The 26,889-nt window shown below is 41.1% G+C and overlaps 1 protein-coding gene across 2 annotated transcripts in view; it reads left to right on the forward strand.

Annotated features, from left to right (window-relative positions):
- Positions 1–26,889, forward strand: part of LOC143767958 (neurturin-like) — a 428,017-nt gene that overhangs the window by 172,215 nt on the left and 228,913 nt on the right. The window contains exon 2 of one of the 2 annotated variants that reach the window (XM_077256565.1): positions 18,939–19,023. The exons of the other annotated variant lie outside the window; for it this stretch is intronic. The gene's annotated coding sequence lies outside the window, so the exon portion shown is untranslated. The remainder of the gene's footprint in view (positions 1–18,938; positions 19,024–26,889) is intronic. 2 annotated transcript variants of the gene reach the window in all.

The following is a 26,889-nucleotide window of genomic DNA, read 5'->3' on the forward strand; positions in this document are numbered from 1 at the left end:
TTTTAAGGGTGGATTTTCTATTTCTTGTTGTAATGGGTATTTGTTCCAAAGGGGTCACTGTAATGAGATTGAAATTGTTATTATGTACAATAGTAAGATGTTTTGATAAACTTTGTTTCAGAAAGCCTTTTTTAACATTGCGTTGTGGCCATTCATGCGGCTCCACAATGTTTGTGTCGTACAACCGACATATTGGAGTCCGCATATACAAGTGACCACATACACAACGAAATCAGAGTTGCGGGATAATTCTTGCATATGTGTGAACAAGGTTCTAGAGTTTTTTGTAAGAACTTGTTTAGTCCCGCGTTCTTACAGCATGAGCATCGCTTGTGTCCAAACTTGTGCACACCTGTTTTAGTGGCGTCTTTTTCATTGTTGTTTTCTCTATTTTTATTTTTAACTAATTCCTCTGAGATTTGTACAAAACTAGGAGCTAGATTATTTTTAATTGTTTTACCTCTTCGGAAAACAATCGTTGGTTGTGGGGGAACAAACTATTTTGTTATTGGGTCTTTTTTGAGGAGGTACCAATATTTGTTTAGAATACCCCAGATAGTTTGGCTACCCCTGTTTTAGGTTGTGATAAAACTATATTTCCATTTACTTGTCTGCTCTATTGTATTGGTTTGGTAGCTGACTTTTTTAAACACTCGCTTTGAGAAAGGGCCAGATTTTTATGATAAGTAGTGATGAGCGAGTGTACTCATTGCTCGGGTTTTCTCGAGCATGCTTGGATGATCTCCGAGTATTTGTTAGTGCTCGGAGATTTAGTTTTTGTCAAAGCAGCTGCATGATTTATGGCTGCTAGACAGCTTGAATACATGTGTGGACTCCCTAGCAACCAGGCAACCCTCACATGTACTCAGGCTGGCTAGCAGCCATAAATCATACTCGCTCATCACTAATGATAAGCTTTTTTTTATTAGAGAATGAGGATATCTTTTGTCCCTAAATCTAGAAACCAAAAATTTGAATTGTTCCATATACTCAAGTGTAGATGTATAATTTTGCCTTATACGTCGAAATTGTCTTGAGAGAATATTATATTTCCATTTGGGGTAATGTGCACTGTAAAAAATCTAGGAATCCATTTGTATCAACTGGTTTAAAGTGGGTTTTACTAGTAACGGACGGTCTGTTGTTTACTTGTAATTTCTAAGTCCAAAAATACAACCTTCTCCTTCGATTTGTTTGAGGTGAAGGAGAGTTCCCATGAATTCTGGTTTAATTTGTGAACAAATGAAACTGCCTTTTCTATACCGCCCCTCCATATGATGAACAGATCATCTATATAACGGCGGTAATAATAAATGTGTTTGACATATTTAGAAGATGTTAAGGGTGCCAGAGACCCGAATCGCCCCTTGAATAAATTTGCAAAACTTGGCGCAACCAGAGTCCCCATCGCAGTGCCAAACTGCTGTATGTATGTATCCTGAAAGGAGAATAAGTTATGCTCCAATATGAATTTTAAACCCTTCAAAAGAAAGGGTTTTTGTTCAAATTTCATGTCTGGATCTTCGGTCCAGAAATGATCTACCGCCTCCAATCCTAGATTGTGTTCAATATTGGAATATAGTGCAGTTACGTCGAGGGTTACAAATAAAAATTCTTTCTTCCAAACTATATTCCTCACGTCAAGGAGAAGTAGGAGAATAGGATGGTAATTCAAGGATGAATTTCTGTAAAAAAAAGATCTTTATAATGGGATAGAGAACTGGTTGGACTGTGTTTGTTGAATTTGAAAAATCTAATTTATTTAAACAATTCCATTAAAAAAGGATAAAAAAGCCTTACAACAAAGTAGATACATATGAACCTTACATGTTTCAGACCAGCACTCATCCTTTTTCATAGAATAAGAGCGGCATGTATCAGATGCTGACAGTTTGATTTTGGCCAGGTATGTTTGACTTGAAATGCTGTGGTATTTCAGAGAATAACTGCCGCGAAGGAGACTAGTTGGACAGGTGGGTCCCTAGTTACATCTCTCCACTCAGTGCCAGTGACTGACAGGTCTCTCTTTATATACACTGGACTGTTTTTAAAGCTAGTTCCTCACCCATCTGCATATAGTTTCACCGAGTCCTTTCTTCTGTAGCTTCGGTAGAAGGCTGTTATGTGGTACACTATCAAATACTTTTTTTAAAGTCCAGATAAATCACATCAGCCGCATTACCAACATCCAGATTTGCACTTACCTCTTCATAGACACCCAACATGTTAGTTAGACATGACTTCATGAATACATACTGGTTGTCATTTATTATATTATTTTTTGCAATATATCTCAGCAGGTCATCTCTTATGATGCTCTCAAAAACTTTGCACACTACTGATGTCAGTACCTGGATCCACCTTCTTACCTTTCTTAAATATCGGTACCTCACCAGCCGTCCTCCAAACCTGTGGCACCACCTCTGCTACAAGAGAGTCTAAGAATATGAGATACGGCGGTCTGTCAATTACTGAACTCAATTCCCTTAGTATTTGTGGATGAATGTCATCTGGGCCAGGGATTTGTCAATGTTTTATTTGCTCAGATGCAGGTGTACTTTTTTTTGTGTTAAACTAGTCATCAGGTTGTGTACTTTGATATTTGCTTTGTTGAAAGATCACTGGAACAGACAGGTCATTGGTGAACATGGATAAAAAGTGCCTGTGTAATATCTCAACCTTTTCTTTGTCCTCTGTTATTATCTTGTTGTTATCAATTTTTAAGGGGCCAATACCATGTTTTTTCTTTTTGGCACTGATGTATTTAGAACATTTTTAGGGATTTATTTTAAGGTCACTGGCGATTTGTTTCTCTGTAGATAACTTTTCTAGCTTGATTTTTTTAAAGATTTCTTAGTTCGATTTTTATACTCCTGAAATGCTATTTCTGTATTCTTGGCCTTCAGGATTTTGAGCGCCTTTTGTTTTTGTCTTATTAAACTTTGTATTGTTTTATTTGTCCATAACGATTTATTTTTATTCCTTGACAATTTATTACCAGACGGTATAAATTTTCTACAGGATTCTTGTAGTATTTCCTTAAACATACCTCATTTATGTTCGTTATCCCAGTTACCATGATATGGTCCCAGTCTACTCTATTAACTCCTTCATCCTATATGATGTACTATCCCGTCGAGGTGACCTGGGACTTAATTACCAGTGACAGGATAGTACGTCATATGCAATCGGCTGTGCTCACAGGGGGAGCGCAGCCGATCGCGGCTGGGTGTCAGCTGACTATCGCAGCTGACATCCGGCACTATGTGCCAGGAGTGGTCACGGACTGCTCCTGGCACAATAACCCATGAAACACTGCGATCAAACATGATCGCAGCATTCTGGGGGCATAGGGAAGCATTGCGCAGGGAAGGGGTTCCCTGCGTGCTTCCCTGAGACCCTCGGTACAAGGCAATGTGCTCACTTTGTATCGAGCGTCTCCTCCCGGCAGGCCCCAGATCCAAAATGGCCACGGGGCTACTTCCGGGTCCTGCAGGGAGGTGGCTTACAAGCACCTGCTCAGAGCAAGCGCTGGTAAGCCTGCAGCCCTGCTTGTCAGATTGCTGATCTGACACAGTGCTGTGCAAAGTGTCATTTCAGTGATCTGACCCTATACTGTGATGTCCCCCCCTGGGACAATGTTATAAAGTAAAAAAAAATATTTAGATGTGTAAAAAAAATAAAAAAAAAATAAAAAAAATTCCTAAATAAAACAAAAATATTGTTCCCATAAATACATTTCTTTATCTAAATAATAAAAAAATAAAACTACACATATTTAGTATCGCCGCGTTCGTAACGACCCCACCTATAAAAATGTCCCACTGGTTAACCCCTTCAGTGAAAGCCGTAAAAAAAAAAACAAGGCAAAAAACGCTTTATTATCATACCGCTGAACAAAAAGTGGAATAACACGTGATCAAAAAGACGGATATAAATAAACATGCTACCGCTAAAAACGTCATCTTGTCCCACAAAAAACGAGTTGCCATACAGCATCATCAGCGAAAAAATAAAAAAGTTACAGTCCCCAGAATAAAGCGATGCAAAAATAATTATTTTTTCTATAAAATAGTTTTTATTGTATAAAAGCACCAAAACATAAAAAATTATATAAATGAGGTATCGCTGTAATCGTTCTGACCCGAAGAATAAAAATGCTTTATCAATTTTACCAAACGTGGAACGGTATAAACGCTCCCCCAAAAAAGAAATTCATGAATAGCTGGTTTTTGGTCATTCTGCCTCACAAAAATCGGAATAAAAAGCGATCAAAAAATGTCACATGCCCGAAAATGATACCAATAAAAACGTCAACTCGTCCTGCAAAAAACAAGACCTCACATGACTCTATGGACCAAAATCTGGAAAAATTATAGCTCTCAAAATGTGGAGACGCAAAACTATTTTTTGCAATAAACAGCGTCTTTTAGTGTGTGACAGCTGCCAATCATAAAAATCAGCTAAAATACCAGCTATAAATAGTAAATCAAATCCCCCTTCATCACCCCCTTAGTTAGGGAAAAATAATAAAATTTTAAAAAAAGAATTTATTTCCATTTTCCCATTAGGGTTAGGGTTAGGGCTAGGGCTTGGGTTAGGGTTATGGCTAGGGTTAGGGTTAGGGCTAGGGTTAGGGCTAGGGTTACTGTTAGGGCTATGGTTAGGGTTAGGGTTGGGGCTAGGGTAGGGCTAGGGTTAGGGTTGGGGCTAAAGTTAGGGCTACAGTTAGGGTTGGGGCTAAAGTTAGGGTTAGGGCTGGGGCTAAAGTTAGGGTTAGGGTTGGGGATAAAGTTAGGGTTAGGGCTACAGTTAGGGTTGGGGATAAAGTTAGGGTTACGGTTGGGGCTAAAGTTAGGGCTAGGGTTGGTGCTAAAGTTAGGGTTGCGGCTGAAGTTAGGGTTAGGGCTAAACTTAGGGTTAGGGTTGGGGCTAAAGTTAGGGTTAGGGTTGGGGCTAAAGTTAGGGTTAGAGCTACAGTTAGGGTTGGGGCTAAAGTTAGGGTTTGGATTACATTAACAGTTGGGATTAGGGTTAGGGGTGTGTCAAGGTTAGGGGTGTGGTTAGGGTTATGGTTGGGATTAGGGTTAGGGGTGTGTTGGAGTTAGGGGTGTGGTTAGGGTTGGGATTATTGTTAGGGGTGTGTTGGGGTTAGGGGTGTGGTTGGGGTTAGGGCTGTGGTTGGGATTAGGGTTTCAGTTAGAATTGGGGGTTTCCACTGTTTAGGCACATCAGGGCTCTCCAAACACGACATGGCATCTGATCTCAATTCCAGCCAATTCTGTGTTGAAAAAGTGAAACAGTGCTCCTTCCCTTCCGAGCTCTCCCGTGTGCCCAAACAGGAGTTTACCCCAACATATGGGGCATCAACATACTCAAGACAAATTGGACAACAACTCTTGGGGTCCAATTTCTCTTGTTACCCTTGGGAAAATAAAAATTTTGGGGCTAAAAAACATTTTTGTGGGAAAAAAATGAATTTTTATTTTCACGGCTCTGCATTATAAACTGTAGTGAAACACTTGGGGGTTCAAAGTTCTCACAACACATCTAGATAATTTCCTTGGGGGGTCTAGTTTCCAATTTGGGGTCACTTGTGGGGGGTTTCCACTGTTTAGGTACATTAGGGGCTCTGCAAACGCAATGTGACACCTGCAGACCATTCCATCTAAGTCTGCATTCCAAAAGGCGCTCCTTCCCTTCCAAGCTCTGCCATGCGCCCAAACGTTGGTTCCCCCCTACATATGGGGTATCATCGTACTCAGGACAAATTGGACAACAACTTTTGGGGTCCAATTTCTCCTGTTACCCTTTGCAAAATACAAAACTGGGGCTAAAAAATAATTTTTGTGGAAAAAATTTTTTTTTATTTTCACGGCTCTGCATTATACAATTTGGACAATTTGGGCAACATCTTTTGTGTGGTCCAATTTTATCATTTACCCTTGGGAAAATAAAAAATTGGGGGCGAAAATATCATTTTTGTGAAAAAATATGATTTTTTATTTTTACGGCTCTGCATTATAAACTTCTGTGAAGCACTTGGTAGGTCAAAGTGCTCAACACACATCTAGATAAGTTCTTTAGGGGGTCTACTTTCCAAAATGGTGTCACTTGTGGGGGGTTTCAATGTTTAGGCACATCAGGGGCTCTCCAAACGCAACATGGCATCCCATCTCAATTTCTGTCAATTTTGCATTGAAAAGTCAAACCGCGCTCCTTCCCTTCCGAGTGCTGCCATGCGCCCAAACAGTGGTTTACCCACACATATGGGGTATCGGCGTACTCAGGACAAATTGTACAACAACTTTCAGGATCCATTTTCTCCTGTTACCCTTGGTAAAATAAAACAAATTGGAGCTGAAGTAAATTTTTTGTGAAAAAAAGTTAAATGTTCATTTTGTTTTAAACATTCCAAAAATTCCTGTGAAACACCTGAAGGGTTAATAAACTTCTTGAATGCGGTTTGAGTACCTTGAGGGGTGCAGTTTTTAGAATGGTGATGCACTTGGTTATTTTCTATCATATAGACCCCTCAAAATGACTTCAAATGTGATGTGGTCCCTAAAAAAAAATGGTGTTGTTAAAATGAGAAATTGCTGGTCAAATTTTAACCCTTATAACTCCCTGACAAAAAAAATGTTGGTTCCAAAATTGTGCTGATGTAAAGTAAACATATGGGAAATGTTACTTATTAAGTATTTTGTGTGACATATCTCTGTGATTTAAGGGCATAAAAAATCAAATTCGGAAAATTGCTAAATTTTCAAAATTTTCGCCAAATTTCCATTTTTTTCACAAATAAAGGCAGGTAATATCAAATAAATTTTACCACTATCATGAAGTACAATATGTCATGAGAAAACATTGTCAGAATCATCAGGATCCGTTGAAGCGTTCCTTAGTTATAACCTCATAAAGGACAGTGGTAAGAATTGTAAAAATTGGCCCAGTCATTAATGTGCAAACCACCCTTGGGGCTTAAGGGGTTAAGCTCTTCCCTTAATTTGTTCAAATAAGTTTTCCTAATGTTCCTGGTTTTTGCATTTCCCCTTTTGAATGTTTGATTGAAAATTACATTGAAACTTACCATACTATGGTCACTACTTCTCAAATGCTCCCTGACCTGTAGATATGAAATTGTATCTGGCTTATTTCACAAAACCAGATCCAGCAAATTACCTCCCCTGGTTTGTTCATCTACCAGCTGAGAGAGGTAATTGTCCTGAACTGTGTATAAGAATCTGGGGTGGGTGCTGCTCATCTGCCCCCTAATTGATTGAATTATGATGGAGCTATGCACCTCTATAACTGAACAATTGTGGTCAACGGCTGAACAGCACAATCGTCAGCAATGACGATTGTCGGCCCCCCATCAACCAGACTTTGATAATCTACTATAATGATAAGCCATTAATGTAAAAGTCCAAGACAACCCCTTTATCTTTAAACATAAAGCTCATTCATTCTGCAATGGCAAGCATAGACTTAGCACTCCAGTTTCAAGAGACTACCAAGCACACAAGATATAGAATTCTAAAGGCTAATTCACTTTGTTATATAGAAAATAGCCACAGGTGTAAGATTATGGACCAACCCCATGATGGTCAACGTGGAACCCACTCTGATCTTTCCTTGAATGATCTTTCTCCACTCTGCCTCAATGGCAAGGCACCATATGAAGGAAATCTGCCCAACTAGTGCTACTCAATTGGCAAGAGGCTACACTTTTAAGATTTGTTTTAGTGAGTCTCCACAGGGTAGAGTAAAGCCGGTGAACAATATTGAATTGAACCACATGCGAACATGTAGTTAATAATATGGTACAACAATTGCCTTTAAAACCCTGTATTATAATTCTTTTTGCCCCACACTGCTCATCAAATTGCGCCATGTCACATCTTGCTTTTCACTCTCGTTTTCCATGAGCAGATGAAACATTTCTTAGAGTAAGTATATGCATTCTCCACTGATTAGGCTACATAATTGCTGGGTTGCACCCCGAAACACAAGATGTTATAGCAGTTTTTGGCTGCGTTAAAGAAAACATGCTTCTTAAGACCAAGATCATAGCAGCAGCTGTAAAAGTTTACCTGAGAATCTTGGGAAAATAACATGACTAACATCAGCCTTATGCCTGAGGTGCATTAATTGTAACAATATCAAGAATGTTGTTAATTTGTAGCTGCTGCCTGAGCCTGTCCTGATAATCTGCAGTCACAAGGTCACGCTGCAAGACACCGAAACCTAACACTGTCCGACCTTGCTCCCTATAGACATAGAATAACAATTAATCCATCCTTCATATGAATATTCCTTCAGAAAATATATATTGTACATCATGATTCTGGCCTATCCCAAACGCTGTCTTTTCTCTATGTGTACTTTATATAATTAACAATTTTGTACTATATTACCTGTGAGATACATCAGTCCAATACTTTCAGCAAGTAATAAGCTAAATCCTGACGAAGGTACTCCAGACTCGTAAAAACTTTTCTAATGGTTGATTTGTCCTCTATGACACAATATATCTCTTGAAAGGTTATATTAAAGGGATGTCTCCTGACATTTTTAAGGAACATATACACAAGCAGACATTATACATATAATTAATGACTGATAATTGGCGATATGCATAACTGATGGGGAATAATCGTTCATATGATTGTTCTTACCCTGGTCAGAAAAGAAAGTTTACAGAGTTAAGGAAAAGGCATAGGGGCTGATTCATCTGAGCTTTTACACCGGTTCTCTAGTGTAAAAGCTTTGAGAAGTCACATTTGCAGGAAGTTGCACAAAAATGTTGTGACTTTTTGCCAGTTTGACTCAGCTATGACAAAACGGGTAGAGCTGGATGCAGGAGCTAGCCCAGGCTTCGGGGTATGGCCATGTCCATGTCTGCCCATCAAGTTCTTTAAAAATGCTGGAGCTTTGTGCACCAGAAATGCTACTCCTGTGCCTGACTGGAGTAGTATTTCTGATGCAGCACACAGCGGCAACCACCATTTAGGAGAAGTACTGAATTTTTTAAGAGGTATGCACCCCTTAGGTTAAGTTCCCACAATGAGCTTTTGGTGAGTTTTCGAGGTTGCAGATCTTCTGCACCATTTCTGTACCTATTAAGTAAAATTAGTTACTTGCTTTTTTCAAAAAAATGGAATGTAAAAAAAAAATCACCAAAAACACATAGTGCAAACGTAGTCTTAATGCATTTGGTACATTCTATTTCTACAAGACTGGTGTAGTGTGATGGTGATCTACTCCTCCAGTCTTAATGAATCGGCCCTATAGAGTAGAAGACTAAATAAATTAAACTGTCCCTCCACTGTTAGAATACTTTATCAAAACATGTAGTAAAGTCTTTCGTTTTGGGGGGAAAATGGTACTTATTATTATCAATAATAATAATAAAAGTAATTACAACAAAAGGAAACATATTCAAAACAAACCAACTTATAAATGCATGACATTATACTTGAGGAAGACTCTAAGGGTATGCGCACACGTTGCGGATTGGCCGCTGCGGATTCGCAGCAGTTTTCCATGCAGTTTATAGTACCATGTAAACCTATGGAAAACCAAATCCGCTGTGCCCATGGTGCGGAAAATACAGCGCGGAAATGCTGCGTTGTATTTTCCACAGCATGTCAATTCTTTGTGCGGATTCCGCAGCGTTTTACACCTGCTCCTCAATAGGAATCCACAGGTGTAAAACCGCAGGTGAAATCCGCACAAAAACCACAGGAAATCCGCGGTAAATCGCACTGCGTTTTACCTGCGGATTTTTCAAAAACGGTTCTGCACACGAATCCGCATGGGCACATAGCCTAAGAAGTTGAAACCGGTTGTGTTCTAGTTTAAAATAAAAATCATCCTTGAATCTGAATATCGAGATCCATCATCCAAATAATGATTTGTTTTATTGTGTAAAAATGGTACAGCATAAACATTAAATGTATAAACCTACAGAATAAAATTAGAATGTCATTGAATCTGTAAAAATCCTGAATCGCTATATTTGAAATACTCAAAATGGTGCCATGGTACCTAAAATGGTAAAAAATAGTCAGGGCAAATCCAGGTTTTGTTCATTTTTATCAGCGTGAGTCTGTCCGCATTTTCTGTTGATAGGCCAACACGCCAGTGTGTTACGACCCCCATTGGCGGCACTAAAAACCATCTCAAACAAGACGCTAGCGGCAGGGCAGGACAACACCTCCAAGGCATAGAGGGACAGCTCATGCCAGGTGTCCAGCTTTGAGACCCAATAGTTGAAGGTCAGGGTATGCCGGTTTATTTGGCCAAACTTTTTCCCTTCTTGCCAAAAATACTCAGTCATCAGGGCCTGGACGCTGGGATGGTGTCATGAAATTGGCCCAGGCCTTTGACAGTGTACCCCTGCCTCTGCGGTGCCTGGTGTGTGTCTCCCTTGCCTCTTATTCTTGGTTGGGCAAGCCCTGCCACTAGCGTTGTCTGATGAGAATATATTTTCCACAATAGCTTTCTGGTATAGAACCAGAACCATTTTAGTAAACAATTCCACCTCAGGAAGAACGAATGCAAGGTTCTACTTGTAGCATGGTTCTAGCAGTGTGAACAACCTGTACTCTTTTTTGGCCAAGATGACTATAACATGAGGGTCATGGGAAATGCAGCAGTACATAAAGGCAGCCATATGTGCCAAGCTTTCTACAGTCAACATTTCCCTGTCTCCACCATGATGATAACTTTCCTTCTCCTCCTCTTCCTCATCATCCCCCTTCTCAACCCATCCACGAAGCTTGTGTGGGTACTAGCATCTGTTGTCCTAGCAACCAGCTCCTGTTCCTCCTCTTCAGCCTCAACCTTCTCATTGTTACCCAATCCGCGCTGAGCAGATGAGATGAGGCTGGGTAGTATTTTCCTTTCTTATGTCTTCCTCCATCTCCACCTGGTCTTTAAAACTATTTAAGTAGGCATAGAAGCAGGATCGTTATGCTGATTATGGCATCATCGCCACTCACCATCTTTGTGGAGTCCTCAAAGTCTTGGAGAACCGCACAAATGTCACATATACATGCCCACTCATCAGTTGATATGTGCGGAGGCTGCTCAGAATATTGATGGGCGTGTTGGAGCTGGTATTCAACAACTGGCCTCTACAGCTCACAAGGCCTTTCCAGCATGTGCAGTGTGGAGTTCCAGTGTGTGGTAACGCCATGCACCAGTCGAAGAGCTGGCACTTGCATACGCTGCTGCAGCACTTCCAGAGCAGTGGCAGCTGAAGTTTACTTTGAAATGGGAAATACCTTGTACAGAAGCTCTGGCAAATCTGGGTAGGTTTTCAGAAACTACTGAATAACCAAGTTGAGCACATGGGCCAAGCATGGTACGTGTTTGAGCTCGTAAAGCTTCACAGCTGCCACAAGGTTACAGCCATTATCACACATGACCATGCTTGGCTATAGGTTTGGTGGCGAGAGTGACAGATCTGTCTGGCCTGTTATTCCTTTCAATAACTCTGCGGCAGTGTGAGGTTTGTCCCCTAGACAACTTACCTTCAGCAGAGCCTGTTGCCGCTTCACTGAGGCAGTGATGCAGAGCTTCCAGCTTCCGGGTGATGTGGACAATGTGATCTGAGATAACACATCAGAGATGGAGGATGAGGAAGTTAGGACTTGGCCACGGCCTTCACAATGTTCACCCAGTGTGCCATCAGGGATATGTAGCGTCCCTGGCCACAAATGCTTGTCCTTGTGTCAGTCATTAAGTTCACAAGCCCAGTAAGTGGTAATGGCGCAGGTGATGCTCCTGGACTGGACCAAAATGGCAACATTTCCAAGGCAAGCAGCCTGGAAATGTGCCTGTTTAGCATTTGTGTGGATGTGTCACGCTCAGACACGGGTAAGTCTGGTGGACAACACAAAATACAAATACAATGGGATGTAAAAAAGGAGAGGAAGGCCCTAACAGTAGAGAGAAAGGGATGGGACACCTACTGACACTAACCTGTGCCTATCCTTATGCTCCCCTAACTTTCTATGTGGGTCCTTCCCTATGCTGCCATCACATGCCTAGTCCCTGATTGTCACCTCAATAAACCCTGGCTAGTGTGTTATGATCTGGTAACCTTGGAGCCGCATGAGAGACTTTCTCAGGAGTGGGTGGTACCTGTACTGACCGCGAACCCTAAACTAACACCGCAACTAGAAGTAGCCGTGGGATGTACCTAACACGTCCTAGACATCTTGACACAGCCGGAGGACTAAATACCCCTATAGATGGAATTGGGAATTCTATCTTGCCTCAGAGCAGAACCCCAAAGGATAGGCAGCCCCCCACAAATATTGACTGTGAGTATAAGAGGAAAGACACATGCAGGCAGAAAAACAGGATTTAGCAAAAGAGGCACTTCTAGCTAAATAGAAAAGGATAGGACAGAATTCTAAGCGGTCAGTATTAAAATCCTAAAAATATCCACAGCAGATTATACAAATATTCCACATCTAACTAAAGACATAGAAAGTATATCTGCATTTCCTGAGAATCCAGCATGACTGAAAAATCCAAACAAAGTCTAAGCTGGACAAAAACAGAATAAATTGCACTGAATTGCAAAGCACACTGCATGTGTGCACAGAGACAAAAAAACAGACACTTATCTTAGCTGAATTTGCAGCAGGGCATGAGGAGCCAGAGAGAGATGCAATCCCTCCAAGTACAATGGACAACTGGCACAGACTCATGGATCCTGCACACCTAAATACCTAATAGAGCTGCAATCAGCAGAAACACCTGCCCGGATTACAACCCCAAGACAACTGCACTACCACCAACAACCACCGGAGGGAGCCCAAGAGCAGAATTCACAACACTAGTGCACTGGCCAGCAAGGATGCTAGCCTCACCACTGCAGATGGTAAAAACAGGGGAAGTGACAACCCGGGGCAGACAAAGATAAAGGAAAAAATACTCAGCTTCAGGCTCTGCTGCTAAGCTCCAAAGCAGCAGGGAACATGGCCCTGAGAGTCTAAACTCCCACAGCAGCAGCAGCTATACCACCGACACAAGAGAGCTCCTAACTCCAGGCTGGTCTGCAAAGAATAACTATTACCGACAGTCAGATGATGGGACATGTGACTATTTAAAGGATGGTGGGAGTGGTTACCAGCCAACATCAGCTGACCAGCCTAAAAGCAGCTACCAGCAAGATACTGACATTAACTCTTGCTGGACCAAGAGGAAAAAGCAACATTTAAATTACAGCTGAACCAGAGCTGCGACAAATCCCATAATGAATCATGACAGGGTGGCTGGGTACTTTATTTTTCATTCCAAGGCCTGGGGTAGGGACAGCTGAAAGCTGTGCTGGGACAAGGATTTGGAAGTGCTTGACGAGAGTGCCTCAGAAAGTGCAAAAACAGGTGCAGGGTGGAAGGCATCTGCATCAATGTCATGGACATAGAATTTGGCACATAGAAAGAGGCAATGGTGTCACCTGCTGGCACCAATTGTGGACACAGGCATTCAGCCCACTGAGTCAGGTGTTTAGATAACGTGCCTGATCATGCTGGTGGTGATTAGGCTCTTAGTGGTTATGGCCCTGATGGTCTTGGCATAGCACAGGTTGCGGACAACATTTTTTTTGTCTCAGAACTCTCTTTAAAAATGTCCCAAACTGGGGCACACCTAACTCTTAGATAGAAAAAATCACGAGTGTCATTGCTCTGCAGAACAATTGCCTGCCTTCTCCCTCTGGTTACCCCACTGTCTCTTGCTGCCAATCCCTCCCCCTCAAAGCTGCTGTCCTAGCTCTGCATGCCAGCTTCCCAGGTTGGGTCAGTGACTTCGTCATCCACCACTTCATCTTCCACCGTCGCACCCTGGTCCTCCTGACTTAGTAACATAACAACAACATAACGTATCGGCCACTGTGTCTCATCATCATTTACCTCCTTAGTCAAAATATTCCATTCCTCACCATCATCTTCTTGTGACTGTGGCTGCTTTGTTTTGTGCATCAATCAGCATGTCTTCCTGTCTCTCTTGGAACATGCAGGGCTAGAAGCCACAATCAAGAAATGATGATGTAAAGAGCTCTTCAGAGTATCCTAGTGTGGCAATTACTGGTCTTTTGGGACATGATATGGTGGTAGGAAAAAGGATTAGGGTGAGGATTAAGTGGTCCAGACTCTTGGCTGGTGAGACTGGACAGTGTGGAAGACTGGGTGGTGCTGGAAGCATTATCTGCTATCCAACTGACCACTTGTTCACACTAGTGTGGCTTCAGAAGTGGTGTCCCGTGCCTTCATGCAAAGTGAGACAGGAAGCTATGTGTCATGAATGGGCATATGGCTTGTGCTCCAGCAACAAGCAGACACTCACCTACCCCATGTCCTGGCCCTCTGCGTGCACCATCATCAGCACATCCTTTTTCCTTACTGCATGCCTTACACATTTTCTAATTTTTAGGTCTCTGGAAAGCAAGTTTCCTTGATAATTGAAAATACTTTTTTTTAATAATTTCACACAAAGCAGATTAAACTAAATGGATGACAATAGTCAATTTTTCCACCCCAAAAAGAATGTGATCACCTGCAGAAGCTATTTACTGTATTTAGCATCAGACTGCAAAAAACGAAAGCCCTGCTTAGAGGCTGTATTAAGCCACTCTCCCTGCTTCAGCAGATGTCACTAGGCTAAATTCAGAATGCATCGCACAGAAACAGCAAAACACAAGATTAGGAGGACTTTTAGTATGATGGGTCAGCAAAGTATCACCAGTGCCACTAGAGGACTCTTATAACTAAAACTGTTCACAGAGGCCTGGACAACTACTCTCCCTCTCCAAACGTTGTGGTGCTGGTCCTTTTATAACCTCTGATGATGTAATGCAGCCAGCCAATCACAGTAATGCCACTACCAAGCTGGCTACGGCATTACAGTGACTGGCAGGCATTCCCCGCATGTTTTTTGGCTGTGTAACAGGTACCAAACATGCAGGGCGGGGATTCAAACATTAAATCCGAGCAACATCCAATGCTCGGTGACTGTCGAGAACATCCGAGGACCCAGATACTCGAGTGATATCTGAGTATCACTGAATAAGTTTGCTCATCACTATGCATCTGCTTAATGGTAGATTAATTGAGCATACATGATCGGTGCTGGGGGATGGTATCTTCGCTTTAGGGGTGTCATCTAGTACAGAGGTGTCAAACTGCATTCCTCGAGGGCCGCCAACAGGTCATGTTTTCAGGATTTCCTTGTATTGCACAGGTGATAATTTAATCACCTGCACAGAATGATTCCAGCACCTTGTGGAATGCTAAGGAAATCCTGAAAACATGACCTGTTGGCGGCCCTTGAGGAATGCAGTTTGACACCTCTGATCTAGTAAATAGTTGACAAATGTTTTTTTCTGCAATATCCCTTTAAGTCTTGTAAGGGGCTGGTTGACAAGAGCTGTGTAAGAACCACAAAATGTACATGCAAAATAAAGACAAAATTACTTTCTTCAGAAATTACCAACTCCATTTAAGAAACTGTCCAGCAAGAGTACTTTGCCTTTAATGGTGGTCTTCTGGGTATAGTGGGCCAGTATGACAATTATATTGTTTCATAATGCAATTGATAGTTATTCCATTTAAAAAGTGTTTTTTTACGGGTGGTGAATGTTATGTGTACTCATATTTATTGTGGGTGTTCTGTTACTTAGTGAGCGGTGGGTGCCCAGGTCATAGGTCACAAGTGCAAAAGGAATGTAGCGCCAGACAATACAGGTCCTTCTCAAAAAATTAGCATATAGTGTTAAATTTCATTATTTACCATAATGTAATGATTACAATTAAACTTTCATATACTATAGATTCATTATCCACCAACTGAAATTTGTCAGGTCTTTTATTGTTTTAATACTGATGATTTTGGCATACAACTCCTGATAACCCAAAAAACCTGTCTCAATAAATTAGCATATCAAGAAAAGGTTCTCTAAATGACCTATTACCCTAATCTTCTGAATCAACTAATTAACTCTAAACACATGCCAAAGATACCTGAGGCTTTTAAAAACTCCCTGCCTGGTTCATTACTCAAAACCCCCATCATGGGTAAGACTAGCGACCTGACAGATGTCAAGAAGGCCATCATTGACACCCTCAAGCAAGAGGGTAAGACCCAGAAAGAAATTTCTCAACAAATAGGCTGTTCCCAGAGTGCTGTATCAAGGCACCTCAATGGTAAGTCTGTTGGAAGGAAACAATGTGGCAGAAAACGCTGTACAACGAGAAGAGGTGACCGGAACCTGAGGAAGCAGTGGACTGAGTCTGGTGTGGAAACATCCAGAGCCACCGTGCACAGGCGTGTGCAGGAAATGGGCTACAGGTGCCGCATTCCCCAGGTAAAGCCACTTTTGAACCATAAACAGCGGCAGAAGCGCCTGACCTGGGCTACAGAGAAGCAGCACTGGACTGTTGCTAAGTGGTTCCAAGTACTTTTTTCTGATGAAAGCAAATTTTGCATGTCATTCGGAAATCAAGGTGCCAGAGTCTGGAGGAAGACTGGGGAGAAGGAAATGCCAAAATGCCTGAAGTCCAGTGTCAAGTACCCACAGTCAGTGATGGTGTGGGGTGCCATGTCAGCTGCTGGTGTTGGTCCACTGTGTTTCATCAAGGGCAGGGTCAATGCAGCTAGCTATCAGGAGATTTTGGAGCACTTCATGCTTCCATCGGCTGAAATGCTTTATGGAGATGAAGATTTCATTTTTCAGCACGACCTGGCACCTGCTCACAGTGCCAAAACCACTGGTAAATGGTTTACTGACCATGGTATTACTGTGCTCAATTGGCCTGCCAACTCTCCTGACCTGAACCCCATAGAGAATCTGTGGGATATTGTGAAGAGAAAGTTGAGAGACGCAAGACCCAACACTCTGGATGAGCTTAAGGCCGCTATTGAAGCATCCTGGGCCTCCATAACATCTCAGCAGTGTCACAGGCTGATTGCCTCCATGCCACGCCGCATTGAAGCAGTCATTTCTGCAAAAGGATTCCCGACCAAGTATTGAGTGCATAACTGAACATTATTATTTGATGGTTTTTTTGTTTGGTATTAAAAAACACTTTTATTTGATTGGTCGGGTGAAATATGCTAATTTATTGAGACAGGTTTTTTGGGTTATCAGGAGTTGTATGCCAAAATCATCAGTATTAAAACAATAAAAGACCTGACAAATTTCAGTTGGTGGATAATGAATCTATAGTATATGAAAGTTTAATTGTAATCATTACATTATGGTAAATAATGAAATTTAACACTATATGCTAATTTTTTGAGAAGGACCTGTATATGCTGTTTTGTGAAGCAAGTATAGTCACAGAACTAGACCTGCAGGTCCTCAGGACAAGCATGCTGCTGATATAGAAGGAAGAGTTTTGTGTGCGTTGTTAATCTGTAGCCAAGTTGTAAGTCTTGTCTTGAGTTAATGCAATGAAATGATCCATGACTGCACATACAACTGGAAACCATTTGATCTCACTGGGTTGTTCCGGTTTAGCACCTATACCATAGACCTGTGTTGGACTGTTGTTTAATTTGGCCTGCTAGGACAAGCACTATGAAGAAGAGCTAGCTCTAAGCATAGTCATAGCTCTCAGATTCAGCAGGACTGTCCCAATTTGAGAGGTCAGGGCTTTGTCCTGACTTCTAATACTCACTTTTCTCTCCATGTGATGTCATCTCTCTTGGCATCTTTCTCTTTATCATTCCATAGCGCCTCCTTGAGGACAGGGCTGCATCTCTGCCCTGCACACACTTACATTAATTCAACTAACATATGTCATCTTCTAATGTGATCTGGTCTCCCCTGGAATCAAATCCATAACCTCTATCTTTGCAGGCAGCAGCTAAAACAATGAGCCAATTATACTGGTAAATAGAAATACATTGCTACATGCAGTATATCTCTATGTCCCTGTAATCTAGAGGTGAAGAAATGTTAGATTTTTTTGTTCCTGTAAAACTACTAAAAAATAATGAAAAACAATAAAAAAAATGTAATTTTCTCTTTTTTTGTGAGTCTCCCTAGGAAACAAACCCTCAACCTCTATCATTGCAAGCAGCAGTAAAAGCTGTGAGCCTCACTCTGCATTCACAAAAATGGGAGGATTTTGTATACTTGAAGCTGCAATGCAGACTCTGAACCCACAGACCGATTATACTGGTACATAGAGATACATTGTACAAAGCAGTGTTTTTCTATGTCACTGTATTTTATAGGGGAAAAAAGGTAAAACAATTACCATAATGTCATTTTAAATTAGCTTTTTTAAAATATAACAAATTAGCAAATAACAAACATATTTGGTGTACGTGTAATTGTAACGACCCGCACAACACAGCGACCAGATTATTTATAGTGATCAGTAAATGGCATTTAAAATAATGTGATTTATTTTTTTTCTCTATTTAAACCATAAAAAATGTTATAACACTGAGGACAGCGTGAATACTGCATTTTTTCTACTGGTTTTTTTCTGCACATTTTCTGTAGGTGTCCGCACTACACAACTCAATAACAATATTCTTTGATTATTGTGTGTTTGCTGCACTTCTTTTATGCATTTTTCACCTTATTTGATGCATTCTTGATGCTAACCGTGTTTTTAATGCTTTTTTTAATAAAAAAAAACACTTAAAAATGAGGCTTCACATCTGCCCCAAAAATGCATTAAATAAGGGGGAAAAGGCATAAAAAAATGCAGTAATCAGACAAGATTGTAATTGCGGAATTTGGTGCGGACACCTACAAAAATCAGAAGGTGCATTATTTATGCAACGTGTGAACATGGCTTTACAGACAACAAAAAGCCAGATGTCATAGAGTGAAACTTACATAAAATTAGGAAGTTCTGGCTAGTATGACTATGAATAAATGAACAAAAATAAATTCACAGGTCCCAACTGGAGATGATCAAGAAGCACAGATGACATCACGCCAGCCCTGGCTGTTCAAAAGACACACCCTGGATACACCAGAAGGTAAGCGATTCGAGGGCCTCCCATCCAGCTGCCATGTACCACTGGCCTGAACGTTGGACTGAAGTTCTATGAATCCATCTGCTCATCCCTAGTCCCAACCATCCTGGATACAGTGGGACAGATCCGTATTTGGATCAATACCTTGCAGTCTCGGGCATCTGCTGATTGTCCCTCACTGCTGCTGCCCTACTAACATTTCTTCCTGACAGGGTAGAAGAAATGGAAAGTGGGTGTAGCTAGGGGTGCGGTCAAAATTTGCAGCTTCGCGTGCCACATGATATGTCCCCCTTTCTGTTCCTCAAAAGTTGGGAAGTATGCATAGTAAATGCAGGCATTCCCTAAATAAAGTTGGCCTTTATGAAAGTCATACGCAATCCTACAAATATTTGGCTTGGCAACCCCTCCTATACATGGTTTATATATGGTTTGAGTAGTCATCATGTGATCGCTCATATGCGGTTTGCTTCTCTTCCTAATTCTCTTAATATTCAGTGTAAAGCTGAAGCCCCTGCTTAAACCCTTTACATCCTAAGGCTGTTTGCACATTAATGACTAAGCCAATCTTTACAATTCTGACCACTGTCACTTTATGAAGTAATAACTCTGGAACGCGTCAACGGATCTCGCTGATTCTGAAAATGTTTTTTTCATGACATATTGTACTTCATGATAATGGTAAAAGTTATTTGAAATGACTTTTGATTATTTGTGAAATAATGGAAATTTAGCAATTTTCAAAATTTTATTTTTTATGCCCTTAAATCAGAGAGTTATATCACAGAGAATAGTTAATAAATACATGTCATCATTACATCAGCACAAATTTTGAAACATATTTTTTTTGTTAGGAAGTTATAAGGGTTAAAGGTTGACCAGCGATTTCTCATTTTTCCAACAAAATTTACAAAATCGTATTTTTAGGGACCTCATCACATTTGAAGTGACTTTGAGGAACCTATATGACACAAAATACCTAAAAGTGACACTATTCTAAAAACTGCACCCCTCAAAACCACATTCAAGAAGTTTAACCCTTCAGGAGCTTCACAGGAATTTTTGGAATGTGGAAGGAAAAAATTAACATTTAACCTTTTTTCCCCAAAATTTTACTTTACACCCAAATTTTTTTTATTTTTACAAGGGTAACAGGAAAAAATGGACCTCAAAATGTGTTTTGCAATTTCTCCTGAAACATATGGATATCCCATCTGTGGAGGAAAACCACTATTTAGGCACATGGCATGGTTTGGAAGGGAAGGAGCACCGTTTGACTTTTTGAATCCAAAATTTACTGGAATGAATAGCGGACATCATGTTGCTTTTAGAGAGACCCTGATGTGCCTAAACAGTGGAAACTGCCAACAAGAGACATCATTTTGGAAAGTAGACCTCAAGGGGGAATTTAGCTAGATGTGTGATGAACTCCCCGGGTGTTTTACAGAAGTTTATAACATTGAGACGTGAAAATAAAAGAATCACATTTTCCCAGCAAAAGTGTTTTGTAGTCCAAAATTTAGCATTTTCACAAGGGTAGCAGAAGATATTGTACCATACAATTTGTTTTGCAATTTCTCCTGAGCACGCCGATATCCCATATGTCAGAGAAAACTACTGTCTGGGCACACAGCAGGGCTTGGAAGGGAAGGAGCGCCTTTTGTCTTTTTGAATGCAAAATTTGCTGGAATCACTAGCAGATACCATGTAATGTTTGGAGAGCCTCTGATGTGCCTAAACAGTGGAAAACCCCCACAAGTGACACCATTTTGGAAACTACACCCCTCAGGTAACATATATAGATGTGTGGTGAGCACATTGAACTGCCAAGTACTTCACAAAAGCTTATAACATTGAGCGTGAAAATAAAAAAATCACATTTTCCCTCATAAAATGTATTTTAGCCCCAAATTTTGGATTTTCAGGGTAAAATGTTTTCTAGTCCAAAATTTTGCATTTTCACAAGGGCAAGGCCGGCATCACACTGGCGTTTTAAATGGCCGAGTGCAATGCGATAAAAAATCGCATTGCACTCAGGCCAATGTTAAGATATGGGCCAACTCCCACCAGCCGACTTTTTGGCGGTCGTTTTCCTCAGTCCGAGGAAAACTCTTGGCTCACTCGCACCCATATAAGCCTATGGGTGCGAGTGAGACAGCGCACATCACTCGGATATCATCCGAGTGATGTGCGTTATAAGCGGACCCCAGCAATGGAGGAGATGGAGAAATTAATTTCTCTGCCTCCTCCACAGCTGTGCTCCGATCCTCCCTGTGCGAGAGAATCGGAGCACAGACGCATGACACTCGGCTCCTGCTCTGCTGCGAGCAGGAGCCGAGTGTCATTAGCATATCGCATCCGATGCTCTCGCATCGGATACAATATGCCAGTGTGACGCGGCCTAAGAGGAGAAATTGCACCATACAATTTGTTGTGCAATTTCTCCTGAGTATTGCCGATACACCATATTTGGGGTAAAAAACTGTTTGGACTCATGGCAGGGCTCAGAAAAGAATGAGTGACATTTGTAACACAGACTTTGATGGAATGGTCTGCTGGTGTCATGTCTCATTTGAAGAGCCCCTGATGTGCCTAAACATTGAAAAAACCCTCAAGTGTTACCATTTTTCAAGCTAGACCCCTCAAGGAATGTGTCTAGATGTGTAGTGAGCACCTTGAACCCCCAGCTGCTTCAGACAAGTTTATAATGTAGAACCGTGAAAATAAAAAAAAAACACTTTTCCCACAAAAATGTTATTTTAACCTCAATTTTTTTATTTTCACAAGGATAGCAGGAGAAAATGGAACGCAAAATTTGCTGTGCAATTTCTTCTGAGTACGCCGATATCCCATATGTGGTCGATAACTACTTTTGAGGCACATTGCAAAGCTCAGAAGTTCCATATTGGAGTTTACATTTTGATGGACTGGTTTGAACGTGCCATTTGTAGAGCTCCTGAGGTGCCAGAACAGCAGAACACTCCATAAGTGACCCCATTTTATAAACGACTCCTCTCAATGAATTCACCTAGGGGTGCAGTGATCATATTGACACCACAGGTGTGTCATAGAATTTTACATCATTGGACAATGAAGAAAAAATAATTAAATTTTTACCACCAAAATTTTGTTTTAGCCCCAGGTTTCATATTTTCACACTGGGAAATGGGTAAAAATTGCACCAAAATTTGTCACACAATTTCTGCTGAATTTAGAAATACTCAGTATGTGGCTGTACAGTACTGCTTAGCCATATGGCGAGACCCAGGAAGGATGGAGCCCTAATAGCAGTGCGTCCATCTCGAGTCTTGCCATATGGCTATGCAGTACTGTTATAAAGAAGATATCCTGGAGCGCAGAATTTTCTATAATAGTTTACGGACTCCACATACAGAGCTCCTAAGTTCTAGAAGAGCAGAATCCCCCCTTCAAGTGACCCCATTTTGGAAATTATTCCTCTTTAGGAATTTATCTACAGGCGTACTGATGATTTTGACTCTATGGGTGTTTTCCAGAAACAAGCTGCAGATGTTGCTGAGTGAAAACTGCAAACTGCCCTTGTAATGCCTGTACATTGTGCCCAGCTCATGCACCAGTAAATTAGGCAGGCTGTCATCGCTACAGAAATGCCAAACATGTGGACACTAAGGCCTTGTTCACACTTTGCGGATTTTGTTGTGGATTTTTCCGCTGCGGATTTGGAAAAACCGCAGTGCAAAACCGCTGCGGTTTTCACTGCGGATTTTCCTGCGGTTTCTTCTGCAGATTCCTCTGCGGGTTTTCAACAGCACTTTCCTATTGGTGCATGTTGAAAACCGCTGCGGAATCCGCAGAAAGAAGTGACATGCTCCTTCTTTTTTTTTTTTTTGCAATTCCGCGCGTTTTTTTCCGGGATTTTCCGCAATGTGGGCACAGCGGTTTTTGTTTTCCATAGGGTAACATTGTACTGTACCCTGCATGGAAAACTGCTGCGGATCCGCAGCTTCAAAACCGCTGCGGATCCGCAGCAAAAACCGCAAAGTGTGAACATAGCCTAACTGTGGTTTATGCACACTGTGGGGCTCAGAATGGAGGGGGCATTTGGATATGGGAGCACAGAATTTGCTGAATTTCTTTTGGGCGTTGTGGTGTAGTGCCTTTCACTCTTCCAGAGCCTTTGTGCTGCCAGTAACATGGAAGCCCCCTATATTTGCGTTAACAAATAACGGACCAGAGGGAGCACTTGCTTTTTTGTGAATTGAGTTGAAGCCTTTATTGGGAGCATTTTACATAACGTTTGGGATCACATTTATTCTGTGCTCTATGCTAAGCACTTATATAAGGGTTTCCTTTTAAATCTCTGAGTGATGTAATTCAGCTGAAATCCCCAAGGGATCCATTCACTATAATGAGGCAGCAGAGTCACTCTGGGCTCCGTCTGGCCTCTGTTCAGTGCTGTCCTTTTTTTCAGAGGTGCACAAAACTGTGGCCGATGGCACTTTTATGCACTCCTAATAAAATGATGGACACCTCTGGATCATAGGACAGCATCCATAGTGCCTCTCTCGTTCTCATTATAGGGATTTTTTTTCCACCGTGGGTTCTGTCTAATTCACATATTTCAGAGATTTACACAGACACACCGATGTAAGTGCTCAGCACACAGCGCAGGATAAATGTGATCTGAGCCTTAGGCCGGGATCACACATGCGAGAAACACGTCCGTGTCTCGCATGTGAAACCCAAGCTCTGGCGCCGGCACTGTGGAGCGGAGCGTGCGGCCGCATAGGAACACATGGAGCTGCACGCTCCGCTCCCAAGTGCCGGGGCCAGAGCTTGGTTTTCACATGCGAGGTACGGACGTGTTTCTCGCATGTGTGATCCCGGCCTTACTGTGATCTTTTGGAGGAAGAATGAAAAAATCAACAGCAGGTGAAGAAATGGCTTTATTTATTTTTTACGCCGTATCTCTTTTATTTATTTTTTACGCTGCTCCTCGTGCATTACCAGTGATTAGGCGATTTTATTCTTTGGATCGGTGAAATTATATAGTTTTTCTATGTTTGGCAGCTGTCACACTAAAAGACTCTTTTTTTCAAAAGCTAGTTTTTGCATCACCATATTTTCAGAACGATAATTTTTCCATATGTCTGCTGACAAGGTCATGTGATAGCTTGTTTTTTGAAGGACAAGTTGATGTTTTTCTTGGTAGCATTTTCGGACACATGATTTTTTTTTATCACTCTCTATTCCGATTTTTGGGATGCAGAATAAACAAAGGCCAATAATTCAGGAATTGTTTTTTGGAGTTTTTTTTAACGCCGTTCTGCGTATCACAAAATTGATAAGGCAGCTTTATTCTTTGGGTCAGCAGAATTACAGTGATACTGAATTTATATTTTTTACATGTTTTGACGCTTTTACGCAATAAAAACTATTCTATAGAAAAAATATATTTTTGCTTTGATTTATTCTGAAAGCTATAGATTTTAAAATTTTTGCCTGATGGAGGTTGTGGTTTGTTTTTTGCGGTACAAGATTACATTTTCAGTGCTACCATTTTTATTTACATTTGTCTTTTTGATTGTGTTTTATTCCACTTTTATGTTCGGAGGTATGATGATAAAGCATCGTTTTTTACCTCGTTTTTAATTTAATTTTTTAATGGTGTTCAATAAAGGGGTTAGCTAGTGGGACAGTTTTATAGGTTAGGTCATTCCAGTCACAGTGATAACAATTATGTGTACTTTTATAGTTTTTTTTCATAAAAAATTTATTTATGGGTACAATGTTTTGTTATAAATCTCCAAAAATAATGGAAGCAATGGAGAATATCCTCGTAAAGCAAATAGATGAAGCTGCGACTCAAGGAGAAGTCATTATTATGGGGGACTTCAACTACCCTGAAATAGATTGGGGAACAGAAACCTGCAGTTCCAGCAAAGGTAATCGGTTTTTGACAACTATGAGAGACAATTACCTTTCACAACTGGTTCAGGACCCAACAAGGAGGGGGGCACTGCTAGACCTAATATTAACCAACAGGCCAGACCGCATATCAAATATAAGGGTTGGGGATCACTTGGGGAATAGTGATCACAAAATAATAAGTTTTCATGTAACCTTTAATAAGATGGGTAGTAGGGGGGTGACAAGGACACTAAACTTCAGGAGGGCAAATTTCCAACGGATGAGAGAGGATCTTGGTGCAATTAACTGGGACGATATCCTGAGACACAAAAATACACAAAGAAAGTGGGAGACGTTTATTAGCATCCTGGATAGGACCTGTGCACAGTATATACCGTATGGGAATAAACATACTAGAAATAGGAGGAAACCAATATGGCTAAATAGAGCTGTAAGGGGTGCAATAAGGGACAAAAAGAAAGCACTTAGAGAATTAAAGGAAGTAGGTAGTGAGGAGGCATTAAATAAATACAGAAAATTAAATAAATTCTGTAAAAACCAAATCAAGGCAGCAAAGATTGAGACAGAGAGACTCATTGCCAGAGAGAGTAAAAATAATCCCAAAATATTCTTTAACTATATAAATAGTAAGAAACTAAAAAATGACAGTGTTGGCCCCCTTAAAAATAATCTGGGGGAAATGGTGGATGAGGATGAGGAAAAAGCCAATATGCTAAATGACTATTTTTCATCAGTATTTACAAAAGAAAATCCCATGGCAGCCAATATGACTAGTGATAAAAATTCCCCATTAAATGTCACCTGCTTAACCCAGCAGGAAGTACAGCGGCGTCGAAAAATAACTAAAATTGACAAATCTCCGGGCCCGGATGGGATACACCCCCGAGTACTGCAGGAACTAAGTACAGTCATTGATAGACCATAATAACAGGGTCTGTACCACAGGACTGGTGTATAGCAAATGTGGTGCCAATATTCAAAAAGGGGACAAAAACTGAACTCGGAAATTATAGGCCAGTAAGCTTAACCTCTACTGTGGGTAAAATCCTGGAGGGCATTCTAAGGGATGCTATGCTGGAGTATCTGAAGAGGAATAACCTCATGACCCAGTATCAGCACGGGTTTACTAGGGACCATTCATGTCAGACTAATTTGATCAGCTTCTATGAAGAGGTAAGTTCTGGACTGGACCAAGGGAACCCAGTGGACGTAGTGTATATGGACTTTTCCAAAGCTTTTGATACGGTGCCACACAAAAGGTTGTTACATAAAATGAGAGTAATGGGGATAGGGGAAAATATGTGTAAGTGGGTTGAGAGCTGGCTCAGGGATAGGAAACAAAGGGTGGTTATTAATGGAGCACACTCGGACTGGGTTGCGGTTAGCAGTGGGGTACCACAGGGGTCAGTATTGGGCCCTCTTCTTTTTAACATATTTATTAATGACCTTGTAGGGGGCATTCAGAGTAGAATTTCAATATTTGCAGATGACACTAAACTCTGCAGGGTAATCAATACAGGGGAGGACAATTTTATATTACAGGATGATTTATGTAAACTAGAAGCTTGGGCTGATAAATGGCAAATGAGCTTTAATGGGGATAAATGTAAGGTCATGCACTTGGGTAGAAGTAATAAGATGTATAACTATGTGCTTAATTCTAAAACTCTGGGCAAAACCGTCAATGAAAAAGACCTGGGTATATGGGTGGATGACAAACTCATATTCAGTGGCCAGTGTCAGGCAGCTGCTACAAAGGCAAATAAAATAATGGGATGTATTAAAAGAGGCATAGATGCTCATGAGGAGAACATAATTTTACCTCTATACAAGTCACTAGTTCGACCACACTTAGAATACTGTGCACAGTTCTGGTCTCCGGTGTATAAGAAAGACATAGCTGAACTGGAGCGGGTGCAGAGAAGAGCGACCAAGGTTATTAGAGGACTGGGGGGTCTGCAA

The sequence above is a fragment of the Ranitomeya variabilis genome, chromosome 1, assembly GCF_051348905.1.
Source record: "Ranitomeya variabilis isolate aRanVar5 chromosome 1, aRanVar5.hap1, whole genome shotgun sequence".
Lineage (NCBI taxonomy): Eukaryota > Metazoa > Chordata > Amphibia > Anura > Dendrobatidae > Ranitomeya > Ranitomeya variabilis.